The sequence below is a fragment of the Cupressus sempervirens genome, chromosome 4 (assembly GCF_028749045.1).
Source record: "Cupressus sempervirens isolate cs-2001-9-10 chromosome 4, ASM2874904v1, whole genome shotgun sequence".
In the NCBI taxonomy this organism is placed as follows: domain Eukaryota; kingdom Viridiplantae; phylum Streptophyta; class Pinopsida; order Cupressales; family Cupressaceae; genus Cupressus; species Cupressus sempervirens.
Window position 1 is genome coordinate 853195333 of NC_143121.1, and position 22427 is coordinate 853217759.

Sequence of the window (22427 nt, forward strand, 5' to 3'; positions counted from 1 at the left end):
TTTCTTGACTAACTCTTACTCAAAGATGCCAGAAACTTACAATTGAAACCATTGTTCTTTTTTCATTAATGTCAAATCTATTGATAAGACATATGGCCACCTAATCTAAATGTCATATCTATTTTATTGATGAAGAGGAATCGAGAAATTGCTCATAACAATAACACCTAGAGGAAAGGTTGAGTTATGAAAAGGAAGCTACAATGGTCATTTGATTGGTTAGACTGTGATGAGACAAAGTGATTGTTCATATCAAGAAAGTTAAACTAATCTAAGCAATAGAGTAAATGGTTAAGGAATGTTGAGTAATGCTAGTGTAAACCAAGCCACAGTATGTGCCAAGAAAATCCATTGTTGATCAAGCACTAGTATTGACTATGAAAGATAGTTGATGTTGAGCCAGAATTTTTACAGTGACCGAGTAATTTAGTGATGACTGAGTGTCAAAACTTAGTGATTGTCAAGTAAAACTATTGAGAATGAGCTTGAAAAAATCATGATTCCCAGCTAACTTAGTTGATTTCTTGGGAGATGTAAACCATGTTGAAGATAAGATTGATGAGTTGGATCATTAAATTCAAGGTGAATATTAAGTAAAGACCTAACAAAAGAATTCTAGAGAAGTTTCTAGAGGAAGATCAAGAAGGTGGAAAGATACAATGAATTGTGTTGAACATGATTGTAAACCCTAAGATCTATGGTAATCCTCTAAATAGGTCACATTTAATAGTGTGTATTATAAACCTTTAACAAGGTTGGCACCTAATAGAGCTCACTCTGAAAGAGTGAAAAAGTGGTGATATGTTGCTAGTAGTTTTTCCCAAATTGGGTTTCCATGTAAAATCCTATTGTCAAATTTGTGTTGAATGTTTTATATGCTTTACATTTTATATTCAAAAAAGTATGTTATATTTGGGATAGTAATTTTGTTTATGAGTACAATAGAGACTAAGCAACAATAAAATAAGCATAACACTAAGAGTTTTATGTTTTATTGTTCAAATGGTACTTGTGGACCTTGAGCAACTGATTTCCCCACCCTTTAAGTTATTCTAAACATTTATAACATTTGGTATTAGAGCTCAGTGCTTATAGAGAAAAGTTTGAAGGTACTTAAAGCCAAGGATCATGACTCACAAAAGAGATGTACTGAATCTAGAAAAAGAGAAATTTTCTACATGGAAAACCCTGATGAGGTTGCATATATCTAGTATCTATTGGAATAATCAAATGGGAAGAATACTTCTGAGATGGGGGGGTGAATCATAAGTATCACACTTTAACCTTTAAAAACTTTAACTAAAAATAAATTGCATGCATGTAAACATATCAATTAAGCATAAAGTAAACACATGCATCAAAATACATAACACCAAATTTGGTAACCCAAAAACCCTCCAAAATGAGAAGGTAAAACTAGGGTGGGGATGATACCAACAAAATATCACTACAGCAATAATGTATGACCACTTTTGATGGTCTACCATGTTAAATGCTTTACATTATATCAATAGTGACCTATTTAAAATATTTACAAAAAATTTACATGAAGTGTCACCCTATTAAAGGATTTTATCACATTGTCAAAGGTTCTACAACCTAGTTGTTAAGCTAACCTATCAACATAGGATTTTCTTTCTAATACAATTGCTAGAGAGTATTAGACTAATAAACCTGATAGCTTACAATCCTTGATTGTTGAATTTAGGCACTTGATCTACTCTCTCATATTTTAATCCTTTGAGATCTGATATCTGTTTGATGCCCTTGCTCTGTTATGATCAATTGAATATGCAATGTTGATCCAATCACTAAGTCTTTAACACCCCTGCTACTTGCCCTATTCTGCAATTTGCTTACCTCAATTATTCATCTACTTAGCCACTTCAAATCAAGGGGTCTTTTCCTTCTTATAAAGGCTTTGAAGACTTAGGGTTTGAAATGAATCTATGATCCATATTAAATCTTTATTTCCTGCTCATTCCTTGCACTTTTCTTATTGGTTGCATGCCTTCTCCATTTTTCCTATTGGTTACATTTTTATTGCATTGGAAATATAAAAGATTTGTTCTTATCTTTAATATCCTTTGAGATTCTTCTATGTCGGCTCAAAAAATGGTTTACATAGGTGTTTGTGCAATTACAAACAACTATGTTCAATCTGTGTTACTCGGCACTTATTACCTCTAATGCTCAACTCATATAGAAAAACTAGATTACTCAGCACCTATAGAAATTTTGTTTCACTTAGCTTCTATAGTGACTTGGAACCTATACTTTGCTTAGCACTTGATCTTCACTCAGCACCTGAAGATTGCTCAACACATGAAGATCACTTGGCACCAATAGTAGTTATGTCTAGTTCAGCATACATTGTAGCTCAACATCAACTATTTACTCAGCATCTATACATATTTTACTTGGAATGTGTTGCTAGCTTGGCATGAACTAAGTAAAAATCTTAAGTGTGTTGACAAGAAATAGTCAAAACCTAGTCTTAGTTTCAACAATCTCCCCCTTTGATATGAGTATCAAAAACACTTAGCAATATATTAAAATCTAATCTTTTCGAGTAAAATGTGCATACAGTTCGGCATATATACAAAACTTTTCAAAATTTTGTGAAGACTATATATATATATATACCTCAAAAAAATTTGTTGTATAACTCCCCCTGAGTTGATGTATTCCTATACTTTGTATCTATGTTTTCTTCCATTCTTATTTACAACTCCCTAAAACAGTATATCTCCCCCTTAACTGTATCTCCCCTTTTACTATATCTCCCCCTTTTTGGTACTTATGTCAAAGGGTTCTAAGGATTAAGACCATATTTTGCTAAAAATGTTTTATTGACCTCCATGATCATCTTGAGAGAAGTATCCCAGCTTTCCAAGGCAATTTCCAATGATTTGTGTTGGATAGTTGTTATTTATGGAGTACTTCCAAGTGTGGGGTTATGGAAGATTGTATCTACCTCAATTTGGCCTTGATGTTTGCCTCTTCTACTATCAACACAGCTAGTTCCTTCTATGTGTGAAGTGTTTGAGAAAAATGCTTCTCACTTTGAGCTGGATCATTTGGCAGTTGAGTACTAGAAATCTTTAAATTTATCTCCAAGCTTAGGATCCTTTGGCTTGTCTCTTGTGTGAAGTATGAAAAATCACAAAACTTTTTGTACAATGAGAATACATTCTCAAGTACATTTTTTAATTTGTCAGTTTTCTTTGCCAATTCAACCTAGGATAGTGTTATTTCACTAGATATTTTTTCATTTAATTTTCCTTGAAATTTCTTCTCAGATCATTCCATAAGTTTTACATTGGTTTCCTAGTCTTCATTTGTCACCTGTTCCACAATATCTGTCAATTGTTCCAATATTGGCTTAGTTTCATCAAGTGTTTGCAAGCTGAAGGCATCCAAAAAGATGTCCTTAATTTCATGTAATGCTTTCTTCTGCTTATACTCATTTCTAAGTATCTCTTTTCTTTTCATCTTTTCTAGTGCCTCTTTCACTTCATATATCTATTGCAGATTCATTGTTTTTGAGTCATAGCTTAGTATGACTATTTCTTCATCAAGAGCAGGGTCTCCATAGTGAAGTATCCTTGCAATATTGGTAGTGCTTGAGCTTGGTTTAGAGATTTGCAATGGCATTGCATCAGTTCTTAGCTTCTAAAGGACTTGTGTAGGAGTGCCAGTAGTTGGTAGATTAACCAATGTCTATATGGCAGCCTACTTGTCTTCCTTTGGTGTGTCCTTATCTTCATCTGATCTCCCTGAATCAATCAAAATCAATCAAGGTGTACCTTCAATTTGTATTGTAGGATTAGATGTATCAATTTGTCTTGTTTTCTTTGTTGATGATCTTTTTCTTCTTTTGTAGTTGGCTTATATTGCATTGTGTCAACTATTCTTGATGTGTCAACTATTGGAAATGGCAATGAAAGCATTAGAATTTGAGCACTTGTAGCTGTAGAGATGATAGAAGGTGATTCTTATGGCTTCACCTTATCTCTAATTGAGTGAGCTACTGCCTTTTGCAACTCATCCATACTGACCAATACTAGATTTGTACATAACTTATCCTATTGAGTGGATTGGTCAACGATCTTTTTGAGATCCTCTAAAATTAGTGGATTGATGTTCTAACAAGATTTTTCAAGAACATCTTTCACAGTTATGGTATCTACAGATGTGGTGATGACATGTGGAGGGCTAGGAGGTGGCAATTCTATGTCTTTCACACTCTGTTCTTCTTGTTGTTGTTGTTGATCAGTTGTTCCCATTTCATCTCCTTTTTGTGTCTCCTCCTCTTCTCCTTTTTCATTTTCTTCTTCCTCTTTCTTCTCTTCTTCTCTATTCTCTTCTTCTCTCTTCTCTTCTTCTCCTTTTTTTGTTTCTTTTTTCTCATTTTTTTTCTCTACCTTCTCCTTCTCACTAGCCTCTGCATTGTCATCTTTTTCATTGTTCTATCCCTTTTCTTCTCTATCCTTGTTAGTAGTCAAGTTATATATTGACTTCCAAAATCTTGTGGATTGATTTACAACTTCTTCAATTTTGTTTTTCAAAATGTAGAAGCCTCTATATTTTGGTGCAAACTTGCCCCCATGTTTCTTATTCGCCTTAGCAATTTGACTTCTAGTCAATTCTGGAATCACTTATGCTAATGTGGATTCTCTTATTTCTTTTTCCATTTTCAAACAATAATGCCACTTATTTTCAATAATTTCATGCAACTCCTTGGGCATTGTATTATTCAATTCAAGAGGAGTATTCTTGAATTCAGCCATCATGGCATAAACTAATTCTTCTACTTTATTTTGATCTTCTCTACTTAATTTCTTGAAATCAATGTTTCTCAAACCATAAAAATTTGCATTCTTCCTAAAATTATCACATATTTTATTATTATTAGACTTAGGAACATGGCTTACCACTCTAAATTAGCTGATGTCTTTTGATTCTGTTCTTTCCTTATCATCAGATTCTAGTTGTGCAACATATTTTCTTCTTGGTTTCTTTTGCACTGCACCAGTCTACTCAATAGCCTTCTTCTTCTCTTTGACTTGTTCCTTTGCCTTTTGAGTTGAGGCTCTCATGGTAGCTCTTGTCATTGGCATAGTTGGCTTTGCTTGATTTGTCTTTGTAGCCTTCTTTGCTTTAGGCTAGGCTGTAGGCTGAGCTTTGGCCTTTCTCTTCTTGGGCTTGGCTTGAGTTGGTGCTTCCTCAGCTTCTTCTTCCTAGGCACCTTCTTTGTTTTCTTCATCCTCACCTAAGCCTTGTGTAATCTATAGTGGGCCTTGCCCCTATTCATATTCTTCACTCTCATCTTCTTCTTCTTCTTCCTCTTTAGCAGCCCCTTCAATTCCTTCTCCAAATTTCTTCTTTAGTTTCTTCACCAGCTTATCTTTCTTCTTTAATGCGGAGGTTGTCTTCAGCTCCATATCTACCTTGGATCTCACCACATTGTATGTTCCAAAGTGTGGTGCCTCCTTATCAATTTCCTCTACAAGCAATGTTGTGATTATTGTTGATGCTTCATTGATGTTTAGCTTATATCCTAGAGGTCTTAGCCATCTAGTCCTTGGAATTGTTGCTTGGATATACGAATAATCAATATCAACTAAGAAGAAAATATCATTGATGTGTTGTTCCACTAGGGAAACTAGTATCCTCAGTCTTTACTTCATGGATTTCTTGAAATCCTCAAAGTAACTGGTCATTAGGGAGTCAAAGTTGTCTCCCATTTGCTCAATGTCCTCATTGATTAGAGTAATGGCTGACCTATTTGATTTCTAGTTTACCTTGCCAAAAGATGGAAATTCTTCCAAAACATAGAAAAATATGCAAATCAGAACTGATCCAAACTTACACTAAGCACCTTTTGATCTTCTTATTACTCCCAGATTCTCCATGATTTGTTGTAACAACAATTCTGCTAGATCATATGTATGATCTTTCTTGACAAGTTTGTAAGCCACATCTACAACAATGCAAGGAACACTATTCAATCTACTTGATTGATAGAACTTGTGAGATATCACTCTCACTACAAAATCCAGAAGGGGATCTTTGATAGTATCAATATTCATGCCCCTTTTGTTCCATTTAGCCCCGGTGTTCTTTTCAATAGCTTCTTTAGAATCACTTTGCAGAGTCTTGTGCCTATCTAGGGTTGGAAAACCTATAACCCTATGCATGATTCTCTTCATTATCTTGATAGGTCCTCCTTCTAGCCATATGCAGCCATTGTGTATTTTGCTTAGGACAATTCTTATCCACTCAATTTTGAAGACTGTGGGGAAAACCAGGGAATGGGTTAAACCCTTTTTCTCAACTATTTGAAATTCTTCCTTAAGTACTCGATTTTCACACTATTTATCATATGCTTGAAAAATCTCCAGGTCTCCTATTTCTTCTACCTTATAATTGTAACATGATAATGCACCGACAGGGTCATTTTTATAAGCAACTTCTATAATCGGCCTAAAATCTAGTTGTTTAACCTCATTACTAACCAACTGAACCTCGAAACCTTCCTTTTCCTTAGGGTTTTTAGAACTAGAAGCCATATTACAAATCTAGGGTTTTAAAAGATATAAAACTTTATAACTGCACAACTCGGCACTTAAAGAATACCTTAGATCGATGAAAACAATATTTGATCTTGTCAAATTCATGCAAAGGCTTCAATTGTTGTTGATCAATCACTTCTATGCTCTTCTCATTCTTGCTCTATGTTCAAAATTATGAGAAATGATCGAAAAAAGAAACCTTATGCCCTTCAAAACATAGCATTAAATGCTTAGTGTGTATACAGCCATACACTCAACTCAGCTTTCATTGACTTTCCATCATTCAGCTCCAACTAGATTTATTCTTCACTCAGCTTCCATTTCCAACTCGACTATGACCAATTACTCGACTCCTACTAGGAGCTCGGCATATACTAACATTTGCTCGGCATCCAAGGATAGCTCGGCAACACTTGCAAAAAATTTAATTTTTAAGTTTGCTTCTTTTCTTATGTTGTTTTCTTCTTTGCATTGCTTGTTTTTCTTGGGACTAATGTATGATGTAGCTTTGTATATCAGTCCCATACACCTATCCATGCTTAGCTAGATTCAATGTGACCACTTGACCTGTTAGGTGAAGTGATCCCTTCATTTGATGAGGTACATTCATCTTTCTTCTTCCAAGTCATGTTCATTTGTCCTCTGATGTGTTCAACATCTACCTTCTCTTTTCCTTTGTTGACTTTTGACTTGAGTGCCTTTGACTTTGTTGGGAAATTCCTACTATTATGACCAGTCTTCAAGCAACTAAAACATGTAGTTTGACTTAACCATCTATTGTAGTTCCCCCTAAAATGTGTCCTTATGCAGTTTTCAAGAATGTGTCCATATTCCTGACAGTAATGACAAGTATACCTATTGTTGTAGTCCCAATTATGGTGGTGACCATCGTTACCTTCTCTTGTTGCCTAATTTGATGTCCACATAGGCTTTGATCTACACTCAAAAGCTCTATGTCCATACTTCTTGCAATTGTAGCAGTGACCTTCAAATCTTGTTGTTCTGATAGTCCTTATCCTGCATTCATGTGCTTGATGTTCTTGCTTCTTGCACTTATGAAAATAGCTTGCATTCTTAGGCTGATGGACATTCTTTCTTTTGCATACATTAGAAGTATGTCCCATTTTACCACAAAAATTACAAGTAGGTTTAATGTTCTTACTTTTGTTGCTCCTTTCTTTTGCAGTCTTGGAAGACTCTCCTTGTTCAGTGCTAGTGTAACCAAGTCCTAAAGTGTTATTGTTGGATCTTGGTGACTTCAGCAATTGTTCAAAGTGCTTGATGGCTTCACTTGATTTGTTGAGGCTCTTTGCTATCTCCTTCTCCCTTCTCAATTAATTCTACAATTGTTCATTTTGAATTTTTAGAGTGGAGATCTCAATATCCTTCATATTCAACTCATGATGTACATTCATCATGTTGGTGTTTGAAACTATTGAGCAACAAAAATGCTCAATACCAAAATGATAGTACTCAAATAATCTAAAGATTAGCAAATTCTTATAATCAATTTCACAAGCAGATCATCTAGACCCAACATCAATGAAACCAAGGATAGTTCCCTACTCTTCAGGCTCTGCTAAACCAAGGTGGGTGTACCTGGGGATGATTCAAATGCAAACTAATGGATAGCAACTATCTTAGTTTCATTTTGATTCTCATCTTCTATCCTCATATACGTGCATAGTTTACTAATTTCTTTAAATCTCTCAAATCGATATGCATTCCTATAAGCAGATCTGGTCATAAATCTCCTATAGTTTACAAGTATTCTTGGAATTAGTAGCTATCTAAGACTCAAAAAACTATATGTAAATAAGTGGTGAGTAGCATTACAACCTTGAACAAAATTGAAAATGAATGATTTTGAATTTATAATAGTTTTAACATGTAGAAGTAGAATTTACTCTCAATTATCTATAATTTATAAGACCAATACCTTATCCATTGGGCATAAAGAGTCACTTAATAGCAGGAGACCTTGTTCAATTAGCTTGCAATTGAATCTGTCAACTATAATCACCTTTTTCCATTCTTACATGATATCCTCTTCATAAACTCATGAATTCTACTAATTTATTGAAGCATTTACATAATTCATTGAATTAAAAGCAACAATATAACCAATACACATCCCATCCAGAATGCATTCAATCCAATGAACATTATCCAAATGATCTCAAAATTGATAAACTCATGAAAAGGAGATAGAAAAATAGGACACAGATTGGATGTAAATACCATTTTGTATTATCCTTTTGCTGATTAGTACAAGAACCAATAGAGACTCAATGAAGAACCCATGAATTCATGTTGATACTGTCCTCCAAAAAAGTACATAACATAGAAGTAAACTCAAAAAAAATAACTACAGATGACTAGACCGGCTGTACTATTTTTTGACATTCTCCAAAAAATGCATCAGAACTCAGACGATCACATTTCCTTGAAAACTCATTTATATAGGCATGAGTTGCAACAAGAAAAGGGCAAATGTGATTGACAGGTGTCCTTCAAAAGATACTTACATACACCTATCACAAAAAGACAAAACTACAAATAAAAAAAAGACTAATACATCGAACATTCCTCTGTGGGTCCCTTTTTGTTATTCCACCTGAAAAGACAAAGGTGCTACCATCTAGTTATTTGATTACTTTGATTCCTCAGAGTAAGTGGCCATCAAGCTTAAAAGCGATGAGTTATCTTTGATTACCTACAAACTTACTTTAACCTGAGGATTTTCCTTGTCTTCATCATTAACTATAAAGGTAACTTTTACTTTTGCACCTTCTTCCTCATCATCTTCTACTTCATCATCTTCTCCCATTTGCTCTATAGACATAAACTTGTCTTTCCACTCATTATAAGAAATGTCATCCAGCCAATAAAAATTTAGAACTTCTCTTTGTACAATTCTTAAAGAATTTGCAACTACCTCTATATCAACAAAATCTTTTATGATGATATTATAGAACAACTGTACTTTTACCAACTCCTTATTTTCCATTGCCCATAATAAGTGGCCTATTTCATTTATAACTTTATTTATTCTTTCACAAAAGATCTCATCCAGCTCCCTCTTCCATTCTTCCTTTTCCTTTACTTTATCAATTATTTTTAAAGCACAAGGGAATAACTCAATTTTTTCCACAAAATACTTGGAAAAACAAATAGTTAATCTTCTTTGGAAAGAATCTTGTTTATCATCAAAACCTTGCAATTTATTTAATAAATCAAAGATTTTTTCTATCTAATGTACAATGGGTCTGAATATAGCTTCATTTCATTTCAATTCATCCCTAATAGCTGCAATCCTTTCTAATTGATCAAAAAATGTGGGTCATTCTATCTTGTCCACTAGATACATTACACCTTGCCTCAATTTCTCTTCAAATTGATTAATGCATACAATTTATTATTTTCTTCCTTGAAATCCTCTACGATGTAGAACTGTGTCTTTTCTAGGGTGTCTAGTATCTCAATAATTGGAGTTGATTTTAAAGGCTCAACAAGTGGCCGTGGGGGGTATACAATCCTTGGTCTATTGGGTTCTTCTACTTTTCTCTTCCCAAGTAACTTCTCCATTTCAGATACTTTTTTTTCTAATGACTGTATCTGCATACCCCTCTCCTCATATGCTTTCAAAACTTCTTCAAACCTAGCATTGAGTTGATAAAATCTATCTTCTTCCTAACCAGATACAACACTACCAAATTTTAACATTTCTGAAGCCATTCCCATTATTTGTTTACTGCCTACCTCACTAGCTCTGAACATTGTCAATGCACCAATAAGCTTTGTAGTAGAAATTTCATGCATCCTAGTATTATCCCTTTTTTCAATAGACCAAATAACAAGGCCCTGGTGATCATCACTAAATTTGACTCCTCTATGAGCTTGTAATACCTCTTCTTCAGTTTTGAATTGGACATCCTTTTGTTTCCTTACTGAATCAAAAACCATGGCATTCACTATATCTCATTCTAGCAAAATAAGGACTCTTGGCTGTCTAATTATTTGCCTTCCGGCCTTAGGGGTAAATTCAGCAAAATCATTCAAAAATTTAGACTTTACCTCTTCCTTAATAGTAGAATCTAATTTATTAGGTTGTTTTGCCTTTATCTTTTCACAAGTCTTCTCAAAATTTCCTATGTTTAGCCTCCACAAAAATTGTGCAAATTCCTAGACTTCACAAAACTTTCATCATTAATAAACCTCTCTGAGGCTTGGGCAATATTGGATCTATTTCCTTACCTTGGTAATCAACAACAGTTAAATCCAAGGAAGGTGTAGGAGGTTCTTGTGGTTCTCCGATCTCCAAATTTGTGGGAGTGAAAATTACATCCCCTTCTCCACCAATCTGTCTAAGTTGTTCCCTCAAAGATGCTTCATCATCTATCTAGATTGGGGACTAGCTTGGGGAGTACTATTCTGCTTGAGAGGAAGAAGACACTTGTTTGAACTTTTGTCTTTTTAGAGCATTGGTTGTAGATGGACTTTCTGGCCTTGGCCTTTGCTACAAGGGAGCCTATTGCACATTTTGAACCATCACATAACCTACTTTTTTTTGCAAAGTATATTTACCAAGAGCCACCACATTTCTACTATTTATCCTTCTTTGCACCTCTGTAGCCTTGTCTGGATAAGTCTTGACATACAGGGTCTTCTTCTCATTCATAACTTGGATTATCACAGAAAAATTATTCATTAATGCTTGCATCATGGCTCCCCAATATTTTTATCTTTCAAGGGGTCATAATGGGGGTCAAAAGCATTAATGAATTCTAGGGTCTTGCTAAATACTACCCACTTCTTCTTTCTCAATTCTTGTTCTTGCAAAGTAAAAAGATTCCTGATCACATCCTCTGGATAGTAAACTTGTTGTGCCATACAGGAAGCTTTTACCCTCTCTCTTAAGAGGTCATAGAATCCTTTAGGATCAATAAACCTGGCACGAGATTCTGCCATGTTATATCTATCTAGGAACAAATTCAAATGCTTCCACCCTTTCCTCAAAAAGACAAAATCATGTACCATAGTAACAATTGGAAAAAATGTACCCTTCTTAGAAAAATCCCTCTCATCTATAGTGCCTATTTTCCATAACAACTTAGCTATTTCTATCTTCAAAGGCACATGAAATGGCAGCCCATGTGGCTTTCCCAAAAAACCATAGACTCTGATTACTATTGAGACATTATAAGGGATTATATCCCCTCAATTATGACTAACCAATAGCCCTATTGCATAGTCCTTAGGTCTGACCATTTCTAACAATGCTTGTGGAATCCTGGGGCTATCTCGTCTCAAAAGTAATCTAAGCTTTGATGCAAAGTATCTGTCAAATCTCACATACCTAACATCTATAGCTTCTAAAGTCATATCTACACTCCACAAGTGCACTAGATTCCTCTCTCCATCCTTGGTTATTTTCAACTCCATACGCTTGAAGAAAAAGGTAAATCCCTTGTACAAACATACATACATGAGTAATAAATACCAACAAAAAAAATTATCCACTTTTCCCTATGCTATCCCCACCAAACAGTTGTAAATCTCCTTTGCAAGAAAAGTAGCAAAATCTAGAATAGTGCTCATCCCAAATTGAAGATTTTGAGCCATTACAAGGACAATTAAGCCTAGGATTTGCTTGGCTTCATCCATTCCAAAAATCTTGCAAAGAGAAAAATACAATGCCTGAGCCCTAAGGTTAAAATGCCTTCTTAGTAATGGCTCTGGGGTGCTGGCTATAATCACAGGCAAAGTACCAATTTTAATAGCATGCTCTTGTAGTGGCCCTGTTCTTACATAAATCCTTTATGCATCATACCTTGCTTGAAGGTCATCCATATCAATAGTTTCATGCACAGCATAGTTAGGGTTGAGATTGAAAACCTCACTAATTAATTCAGGGAAAACCCTAAAAAGATTTACTCCAGCATGGTTCTTTACCCACCCTATAATTGGATCATATTTCTTCGCCAAATCCATCAACAAATCACTATCAAAGAAAACTGTGGGGATTGTTAATATACCAATGTTAAACTCCCATACATTGCTCATAAGTGTGTCCAATTTTCACTCTGAAACCCATTTTCTAAATAACTCTAGACCTCCCATGGAAACCTGGGCATCTTGTACATAGTTAGCTTTGTCATAAAAACCCTTTGCTACGGCTACCCTAGGGTGTTTAGGAATCAACTCCCTCCCCTTAGTTATTTCATGTATAGATAAAGGGAATTGTTCTAGAAAGTCATCATGCACAGAGCGCTTTAGGTAACCAGTTTGTCCAATAAAATCTTTAAGTGGAGGCATTTTGAGATTTTAAAATATCTATCTCACCAAATTCTTACTACTCAAAAGTTTTAAAAGCACTTACACACAAAAATTTTCTTTACTCTGTGAAATTCTTTGCTACAACTCACTGGCATTCTCTACAAAATTCTATGCCTCCAGCTCTAGAATTTTTTTGTGCTTTGATAACCCTTTGTAATTCTATGGTTTAGTAATAGCAAGGTCATGAATTATATTCAAGTATTGAAATCACACAAATGAGTCTTGAACCATATTAACTTCCAGTAGTCGTTATCTTCAAGTTGTATGAAAGATTCAAATCTTAGCTGTCGATTTCACCAAATCAAATGGCCTTAAATAAAAAAGGTAACAAGATTTATAACCTTAAGAACGTGGCCATGTGTTGCAATACTGCTTACCCGCATTCCTTATATTTCTTGCATCTTAAAATTATGGGTAAGCTCTATCTGTTGATCAAGATAAGATCAACGATCACACAAATTTGTAATTGAAAAAGGCCCAATCAGCTATACTAACCAATAGGAAGTCTCTTTGTGAATTTGTGCCTCCTAACAATCTCTACGCAAGTGGGTCCCACATTACATTTGAAGGAAGTGGTGCTTGTTGTCATCCTTTCCACGTGTTAGGTCGGCGCACCCCCACTTTCCTTATGGGATGAGCATCTCCTTCTTGCAGGCGTGTGTCAGTCATTGATCTTGGAAAGATCAACAGTGACACTGATCAAATCCTATAATGCTTCTGAAATATAGACAGTGCCATCACCACAGACACGTGTCTGCATGGTGCATATCTGCTTTGCTTAAATCTCTTTCAAGTTTCCAATGCGAGCATTTACTTTCCATAAATCTAATTAGGATCAATGATAGCTGAAACTTTGAGCCTTATGGTCGCATCATCCACTTGGACTAATGAAATGACTTGCCTTGACCTTCATACTCTAAACAATCTGACTACTGCATTAATTTTTGGAATTTCTATGCCCATAGCATAGGTACTTCCAGCTAGGCACATCTAACATAATCAAATCATGATTCAACATTCTCACCTAATTTTTGCCCCACCACGACATGTGGCACAAAGGCACATACCTGTATTCCTTATCGGACAAGTAGTTTCATAATGTGGGCTTGTCCTAGCCCTCGATCTTTGCAATATCTATGGTTGATAAAATATCGATCCTATCTGGCAAACAAACTCTTCCATTGGCAAAATTGGTAATACATATCAGTAATCACCTTACAGCCAGCACACTGTAGCACACAATAGAGATTCTTGACCCCACCTTGCTACATGTCAAAAACCTGCTTGCCCACTTTAATTATCTTCGTGCAGCTTGAAAATGCGGGCATGTGCTAGCCTTTGATCTCACACAGATCAACGGTCATAGAATCATGTGTTCTTAAATTCTAGGTCAATTGTATTAACGAATAAAATATTTCCCTTTAGGCCAACTCATCTAACATTGCTAGGGAAGACATCTTAATGTCACCCTTGGAAACGGCGGGCCCATGCTGTCAGACTGTGTTATGTGTCCTATTTGCACTTCCCCACATTATTTAATTCTCAAGCATCTCCTTCTTGCGGGAAAGCGCTAGCCCTTGATTTGAATGAAATAATGGTTGATGAATCTTGGTAATAAAGGAATATCTCTATTTAATAATTCAACCAATGACATTGTAGGAATTTAAAATAAGCATGAAAAGTACTGACAGGTCTACAAAATATTCTGACAACTCATGACTCATCACAAACTTTGTGGCTAATTGCAATTTTTAAAAGGTAAGGGCTACATGTCATCAAAGTACAAACCCACATTATTTAAAAACTTTGCATCTCAACATTGCAGGAATTCAATGCTCATTGATCTAAACAAGATCAATGGTCACATAAAATTTGCATCCCATAGGATAATTTTCAACAAAATAAATCGAGCAAATTGCAAGCAAAGCATGGCCAATAAAGGTTTAAATTTTTTTTTAATCAAGTCATGCTTGCATAAGCCCATCCTTAGGATAAAAGTAGTATGCCTTAAAATCATTTTTGAAAATATTATGATCGAGGGCTTTCAAAACTAAGGTGAAATAAAGGCATTAGGGTTTTCACACTTAGGGTTTTTCAATGATTTCTCTGCTGAGACACCTTGCGAATTTAATAGAATTTAAATGACATAAAGACCAAGATATGAACTAGGGAAATGTAAGGATTTGAAAAATATAAGGAACAAAACCCTAATTTGCAAGATACAAAGACTCAAATGATTTTTCATTAAATTTTTCAAATTTTCTACATTGTGAAAAATTAGACCAACACATCATCTAACTTAAGGTGTCTAGCTGCATGTTGGAAATTCTTTCAAACTCAATTGTCTTGTCTTCCAGTCTATTGGTAAGATTTCTTTTGTCATCTTGTATCATAGCCTTGTCTTTAATGGCTCTTTTCTTCTGTTTAGTTACCTCAAAAAGAATTATGGCTTGTGATTCTTGTTCAAGCTTGAGTATTTTGATTTCTTTTGCTTGAGTTCTGTTCTTCTCCATCAATTTTGCTATTGCTACATCAAACTCTTGAGTATCTCCATTGGCAAACACTTGGTATCAATCTCCTTGTAGTGTGTGTCATTTTTAGCTATGGCTATATCTTTCCTTCTTTTTAAGGATTCTCTCAATTCTTCTCTAGCTTCCTCCAAGTTGTGTAGAGTGAGGTGCACATCAATCACCTAATTCTCTATAATCTTCCCAAGTTTGAAGACTTCCATCTTTAGACCTTTTCTCTAAGCTATTAGGCTTCTCCTTATGAGAACCTTTGCTCTGATACCAATTGTTGGAATAATTAATTGGGAAGAATACTTTTGAGAGGGGGGGAGTGAATCAGAAGTATCACACTTTAACCTTAAAAACTTTTAACTGAAAATAAATTTCATGCATGTAAACATATCAATTAAGCATAAAGTAAACACATGCATCAAAATGCATAACACAAAATTTGGTAACCCATAAACCCTCCAAAATGAGAAGGTAAAACTGGGGTGGGGATGATACCCACAAAATATCACTGTAGCAATAATGTTTGACCACTTCTGATGGTCTACCCTGTTAAAGGCTTTACACTGTATCAATAGTGACTTGTTTAAAATATTTACAAACACTTTACATGAAGTATCACCCTGTTAAATGATTTTATCACCTTGTCAAAGGTTCTACAACCTAGTTGTTAAGCTAACCTATCAACATAGGATTTTCTTTCTAATACAATTGCTAGAGAGTATCAAATTAATAAACCCGATAGCTTACAATCCTTGATTACTAAATTTAGGCACTTGATCTGCTCTCTCTAATCTTGATCCTCTGAGATCTGATATATGTTTGATGCCCTTGCTCTATTCTAATCAACTAAATATGCAATGCTGATCCAATCACTAAGTCTTTAACACCTCTGTTGCTTGCCCTGTTCTGCAATTTGGTTACCTCAATTATTCATCTACTTAGCCACTTCAAATTGAGGGGTCTTTGCCTTCTTATAAAGGCTTCAAAGACATAAGGTTTGAAATGAATCTACGATCCATATTAAATCTTTATCTCCTGCTCATTCCTTGCATTTTTCTTATTGGTTGCATGCCTTCTCCATTTTTCCTATTGGTTGCATGCTGATTGCATAGGAAATGTAAAAGATTCATTCTTATCTTTAATATCATTTAAGATTCTTCTATGTTGGCTCATAAAATGGTTTACATAGGTGTTTGTGCAATTACAAAGAACTATGTCCAATCTATGTTACTCAGTACTTGTTAACTTTGATGCTCGGCTCATATAGAAAAATTGGATTACTCGGCACCTATAGTAGTTCTGTTTCACTCAGCTTCTATAGTGACTTGGCACCTATAATTTTCTTGACACTTGATCTTCACTCAGCACCTAAAGATTGCTCAGTACATGAAGATCACTCGACACCTATAGTAGTTCTGTTTGCTCAGCATACATTGTAGCTCAACATCAACTGTTTACTTGGCATCTATACATATTTTACTCGGCATGTGTTGGTAGCTCGGCATGAACTGAGTAAACATCTTAAGTGTGTTGACACAAAATAGTCAAAACCTAGTCTTAATTTCAACAATATCAGTGATGTTGTTATCAACTTTATGGATAATAAGTATGTAAAGATAACCATAACTCCTTTGATAATTGATCAACTAAAGAAAAAGAAAGAACACAATCAAGCAATTTTGGAGATTACCTTAGCCCTAAGTCATGTCGAGTTTGATGACTTGAAAGATTGTGATAGTGCAAAGAAAATGTCGAGCAAACTGAAGACCATATGTGGAGGTGATGATAATTTTTTGAGAACCAAATTGAAAAGCCTAAGAGGTAAATTTGATGATATGAGAATGATGGAAGGTGAAAATATAGTACAATATTGCACAAGATTTAAAGAAGTTGTTAATGATATTCATGGTGCAAATGGAAAAAGAAAATATGAAATTGTGATAAGAAAGGTATTGAGGACTCTACTCCCTATTTATATCATTAGAGTGTCTAAAATTCAAGAACTAGAATGCACACTAGGTTACACTTTGATCTTGGAATGTGTAATTGGTAGATTTACTGCTTTTGAAATGTCTAATTTTGATAACTACACACCTACTACTATTGAATCTTCTTTTAAGTTGCAATTGATCATTAGCAAAAGGAAAGGAAAACAACTAGTGAAGAGTGATAGTGACAATTCTAATGATGAGAATGATGAACTTGAAGCCCTTGTTGAAAAATGATTTAAAGAGGAAAAGTTAAATACAAAGGTAAACTACCTATTATCTATTTTCCATGCAACAAAGTAGGTCATATTGTTTCTAGGTGTCCTAATAGAGAGGATAAGGATGAAAGGAAGGAAAGAAAGTACAAGGAAGAAGAGATGGTCGAGACTTCAAGAGAAACAAGGATGAAAAAAGTTAGAAATCTTGTTACATTGCTGAAGAAGAAACTAACAATGAATCTGAAAGTAATGATAATGAAGTTGTTTATGTTGATATGAAAGAAGATTTCAATAAAGATGGGAAAAATACATTAATTTCATATGTAAACAAAAGTGACAGATGGATAATAGATAGTGGATGTTCAAATCATATGACTAATGATAAAGATAAATTTGAGGATATTGGTCCATACAAAGTGGATGTGTTAAATTTGGTAATGATATTGTATGTGTTGTGAAAAGTAAAGGAACTATTCAATTAACTGACAAGATGAAATGTGACAATGTTGACTGGGTTGAAGGACTTAACTATAATATTTTGAGTGTTTCATAGCTAAACAAATCGAGTTACAGAGTTGAATTCCACAATAGGAAGGACAAGATACTTGATGCTAATGGTAAGCTAGTTGGAAGTGGTGATCAGACAAGAGGTAACTTATTCTATCTAGATTTAACTAATGAGACATGTTTTTTTTCACAACAAGAAGATGTTTGGTTATGGCACAAGAGGTTATGTCATGTGAATTTTGAAAATTTGATAAGTATCATTAAAATGAAGAAAGAAGAAGGGTTTCCTAAACTGAAAAAGCCTAACAATGCTATGTGAAACAATGTCAATTGGGAAAGATGACCAAGTCCATTTTTAAGAGCAAAACATACACTTCAAGTAATATTTTAGAATTGGTTCATGTTGACCTATGTGGACCCATTGATGTTCAAAGTTACTATGGAGATAAGTATTTCATTCCATTTGTTGAGGACTACTATGGGATGATGACTATGATGTTTCTTAACGCTAAATCTGATGCTTTTTCAGTTATTCAAGTAGTATCTAGCCAAAGTTGAAAAAGAAACAAGGAACAGGCCAAAGTGCTTGAGATTTGACAGAGGTGGTGAATTCATTTCAAATGAGTTCAATGCATTCTAAAATGATAGAGGAATCAAAATACAGATGTCAACATCAAGGACCCCTCCCAAGAATGGGATAGCTAAAAGCAGAAACAAATCAATAATGGATTGTGCATGAATATTAATGATGGAGAAGAGTGTATCAAATGAATATTTGAGAGAAGTTGTTAATACTATTATCTATACACTAAATAGAGTGCAAGTCAAGGTACAAATGCTACGCCTTTTGAACTATGGTATGGATATGCTCTTAATGTGAAATATTTCAAAATCCTTGGAAGTATATAGAGTGATGAAGGTATATTCCTAGGATATTCCACCAAGAGAAAAACTTACAAGTATTTGAACTCTAACATTCACAAAGTTGTGGAAAGTGCAAATGTGAAAATTAATGAGTTTGTAGAAAGAAGTGACACTACATGCAAAGACAAACATGAAGACAATAGTACATTTATCTATATGGATGATGATTCTCCTAGCACTCCTAATGAACAAGAAAATTAAACCACAATCTCTCAGCAGATAGAAAATGATGACGTGTAACAAATTGTCAAGTAGCAGAGAGTAGGTGCCAAGTGACAAATTGAAGATGTCAAATCACAGATAGGCAATGTGGATCATCAGATAGAGAATGTTGAGCATGTAGAACATGAATCAAAACATGGACAAGAAAGAGAAAATGAGCCTAAGATTATTTTCCAAGATGAACTTGTAGAAGAACAAAGAAGGAAACCACATGTGCTAGCAAAGTTTGTAAGAAGACATCACAAACTTGAGCAAATAATGTTGCAGTAGCAGAACGGAAAATAGAATAAGAAATGTTTATATTTTGTGTGTGTATTTTAAATTTAATGGTTTCAATAAACGTCCGACATGTGGTGGCATACCTAGAGTAGCAGTTCGATGAGCTCTCCAGATATAGCCACCTAGGACCGGGTGTAGATTCTTTAAATTAGAATAGTTTTAATGATTGTCAGATTCCAATAATAGGTAGCAGGCAGTTTCGGATTCTTATCCTTTTTTTGGATAGAAGACATTCTTCTTTTCTAAAATAAGAAGAAAACGTTTCACATCCTTTAATAGGAAAAAGAAAGTCAGTTTTAAAAGAGAGCCAGTCAGCTATGTAAAAAAAAAAAAGAATCGAATTTAGAGAGATATGGAATTTTTTTTTCATTTTTTCTTTGTGCAAGTTTTCGATAGTTTGAGTTTTGAATGGATTTTTCTTATCTTCTCACTGGAAACAAGTTGATAGTTTGTAGAAGATTAAAAAGTTTTAGTTTAGGGTCGAATTTGGTATGTTTGCAGAAAATTAGTCTCAGTGCGTGGGTAATATCTCAGGTTTGAACCGTTGGATTTCTCTCAAATTTTTATATGTTGTTTGAAACCTAGTTATGCCAAATCTCAACGGTTAGATTGAGTAAATATTTTATGGTTCAAAAGTTATTCATGTCTGAGTGCAGGTCTATCTGGAGGCAGCAAGAAGAAATTTTTGGGGATTTTTATTTTCAAAGTTTTGTTTATTGAATCTGATTTTAGTGTGTGATCCTGAAGGTTGTAGACGCCCCTTGAAGCAACTCAGTTGAGTGACTAATTCCTCCTGAGTTTTCCAAGGTGTGGCTCTACATCATTTTTGGTATCAGAGCTTGAGAGTTGCAGGTTGTGAAGTTATATGTTGAACGCCCCTGATCAAGATTCTTCAATAGGGTCAAGCAAGATGGTGACCAATGCAGAGTTAGCGAAGAAGGTCGAAGAGCAAGAAGAACTTCTCCAGAATGAGAATAGAGAGTTGAAGGGGATAGTGGCAGAACTAGCCAGTAAGTTGGAATATATGCAGAGTGTAGTTGAGAAGAAAGAAATGGAAGAAGGAATGGAAGAAGAAGAAGACGTACCCGACAGTGAAGAAGATAGAATAGCTGAGAACGAGAGGCCATTTTTTAAAGCTTTAAAGGCTTTGGGAGGAAAACTCATTGATCTACCTATGTTTATAGGAAAGATGGATGCTGAATTAGTGTTGGAATGGATTGAAGCCTTAGAGAATCATTTTGAATGTGAGAAAGTTTCAGAGTCGCAGCAAGTTAAATTGGCCAAGTCCAGAATGAAGGGAGCAGCCCTTACATGGTGGAATTTCATGCAAGAAGAAAGGGTAAAGGAAGATAAGAGGAAGATCTGTTTATGGAAGAAGATGGTGTCAATGATAAGAGAGACGTATCTCCCTGAAGACTATGAGGTACAGTTGCATCAGAAAAGGCAGAATCTTAGACAAAGGGATATGGATGTCTGTACTTATACAGAAGAATTTCAGAGGTTAAGTCTAAGATCAAAATTTGCAGAACCCGAGAGTATCAAGGTAGCAAGATACCTAAATGGTTTGAGGATGAACATACAAGAAGAGTTGCAGTTGCTAAGTCCTAACACGGTAGCTAAATGCTATCAGCTGGCTTTGAAGGTGGAAGAGAAAATCAAAAGGAGACAAGAAAATAATAACAGAGGCAGAGGAAGACAACCATTCAGAGGAAGAGGTACATTTCCAGGAAGGAGTTCAAATTTTCAGCCACAACTGGAGATGCATAATGAAGTTAATAAGTTTGATAATTTCAGAGAAAGTTTCACAGGTAGAAGGCCAAATTTCAGAGGAAGATCACCAGGAAGGACGAATGGACCAATAAGATGCTACAACTCTAATCAGGAAGGTCATATGGCACACAAATGTCCAGCAAAAGCAAGCTCTAGTACTCATGGTGAAGGAAGAATACATCTGACACAAGAAGATTCAGATGGTTATGGTCATCCAGAAAAGGGGGAAGCACTTATGATGAGAAGAACACTGTTAAAAATGCCTGTCAAAGAAGAACCACCACAAAGGAAGTCCATTTTCAGAATTACCTGTAAATCTGGGGAAAAAGTTTGTAAGGTACTAGTAGACTCTAGTTCTACAGAAAATTTTGTGTCTCTTGAAATGGTGGAAAAGTTAAAGCTACCAAGAATACAACACCCGTATCCTTACAAAATATCTTGGTTAAATAAAGGATAGCATACTATAGTGGAAGAGCAAGCTTGGGTGGAATTTCAGATCGGAGCCTATAAGGATAGATTATTGTTTGATATTGTTAATATGGATGCATGCCATTTGCTGTTCGGCAGACCCTGGCAATATGATCTCAAGGCACATCATGATGGAGTGAAGAATACATATACCATTACAAAGAATGGCAAGGTCATTGAACTGATACCTTTAGTTGAGCCAAGTCAAGAAGAATCAAAAGCCGCAGAAGCCAAAGTTATGATGATGGGTAAGAAAGAATTCTTGAAAGAGGTAAAAGCGAAGACGTATCCACTATTTACACTAGTTCCTGTACTCAAAGATAAATTATAGAAGGATGCTGAAAATCAGACTGGGGAAGAAAATTCAGAGATGGAGTCTTCAAACTCAAAGGTGGAAGTGATAGAAAAGAAGAAAAGAGAGGAAAAAGAAATGAGAAAACAAAGAGAAGAGGTAAACAAGATAGAAGAGGAAATACAAAGTTTGAGAAGGAAACGTGAAGAGAATAAAGAGGAAAGTCCTATGGGATTTCAGTGTGATAAAGTTATGGTTGGAACAATAATGTGTCCTTTGAAAACAGAGAAGAGTACAATGCTGGAAAGTACTCATATGAAAGA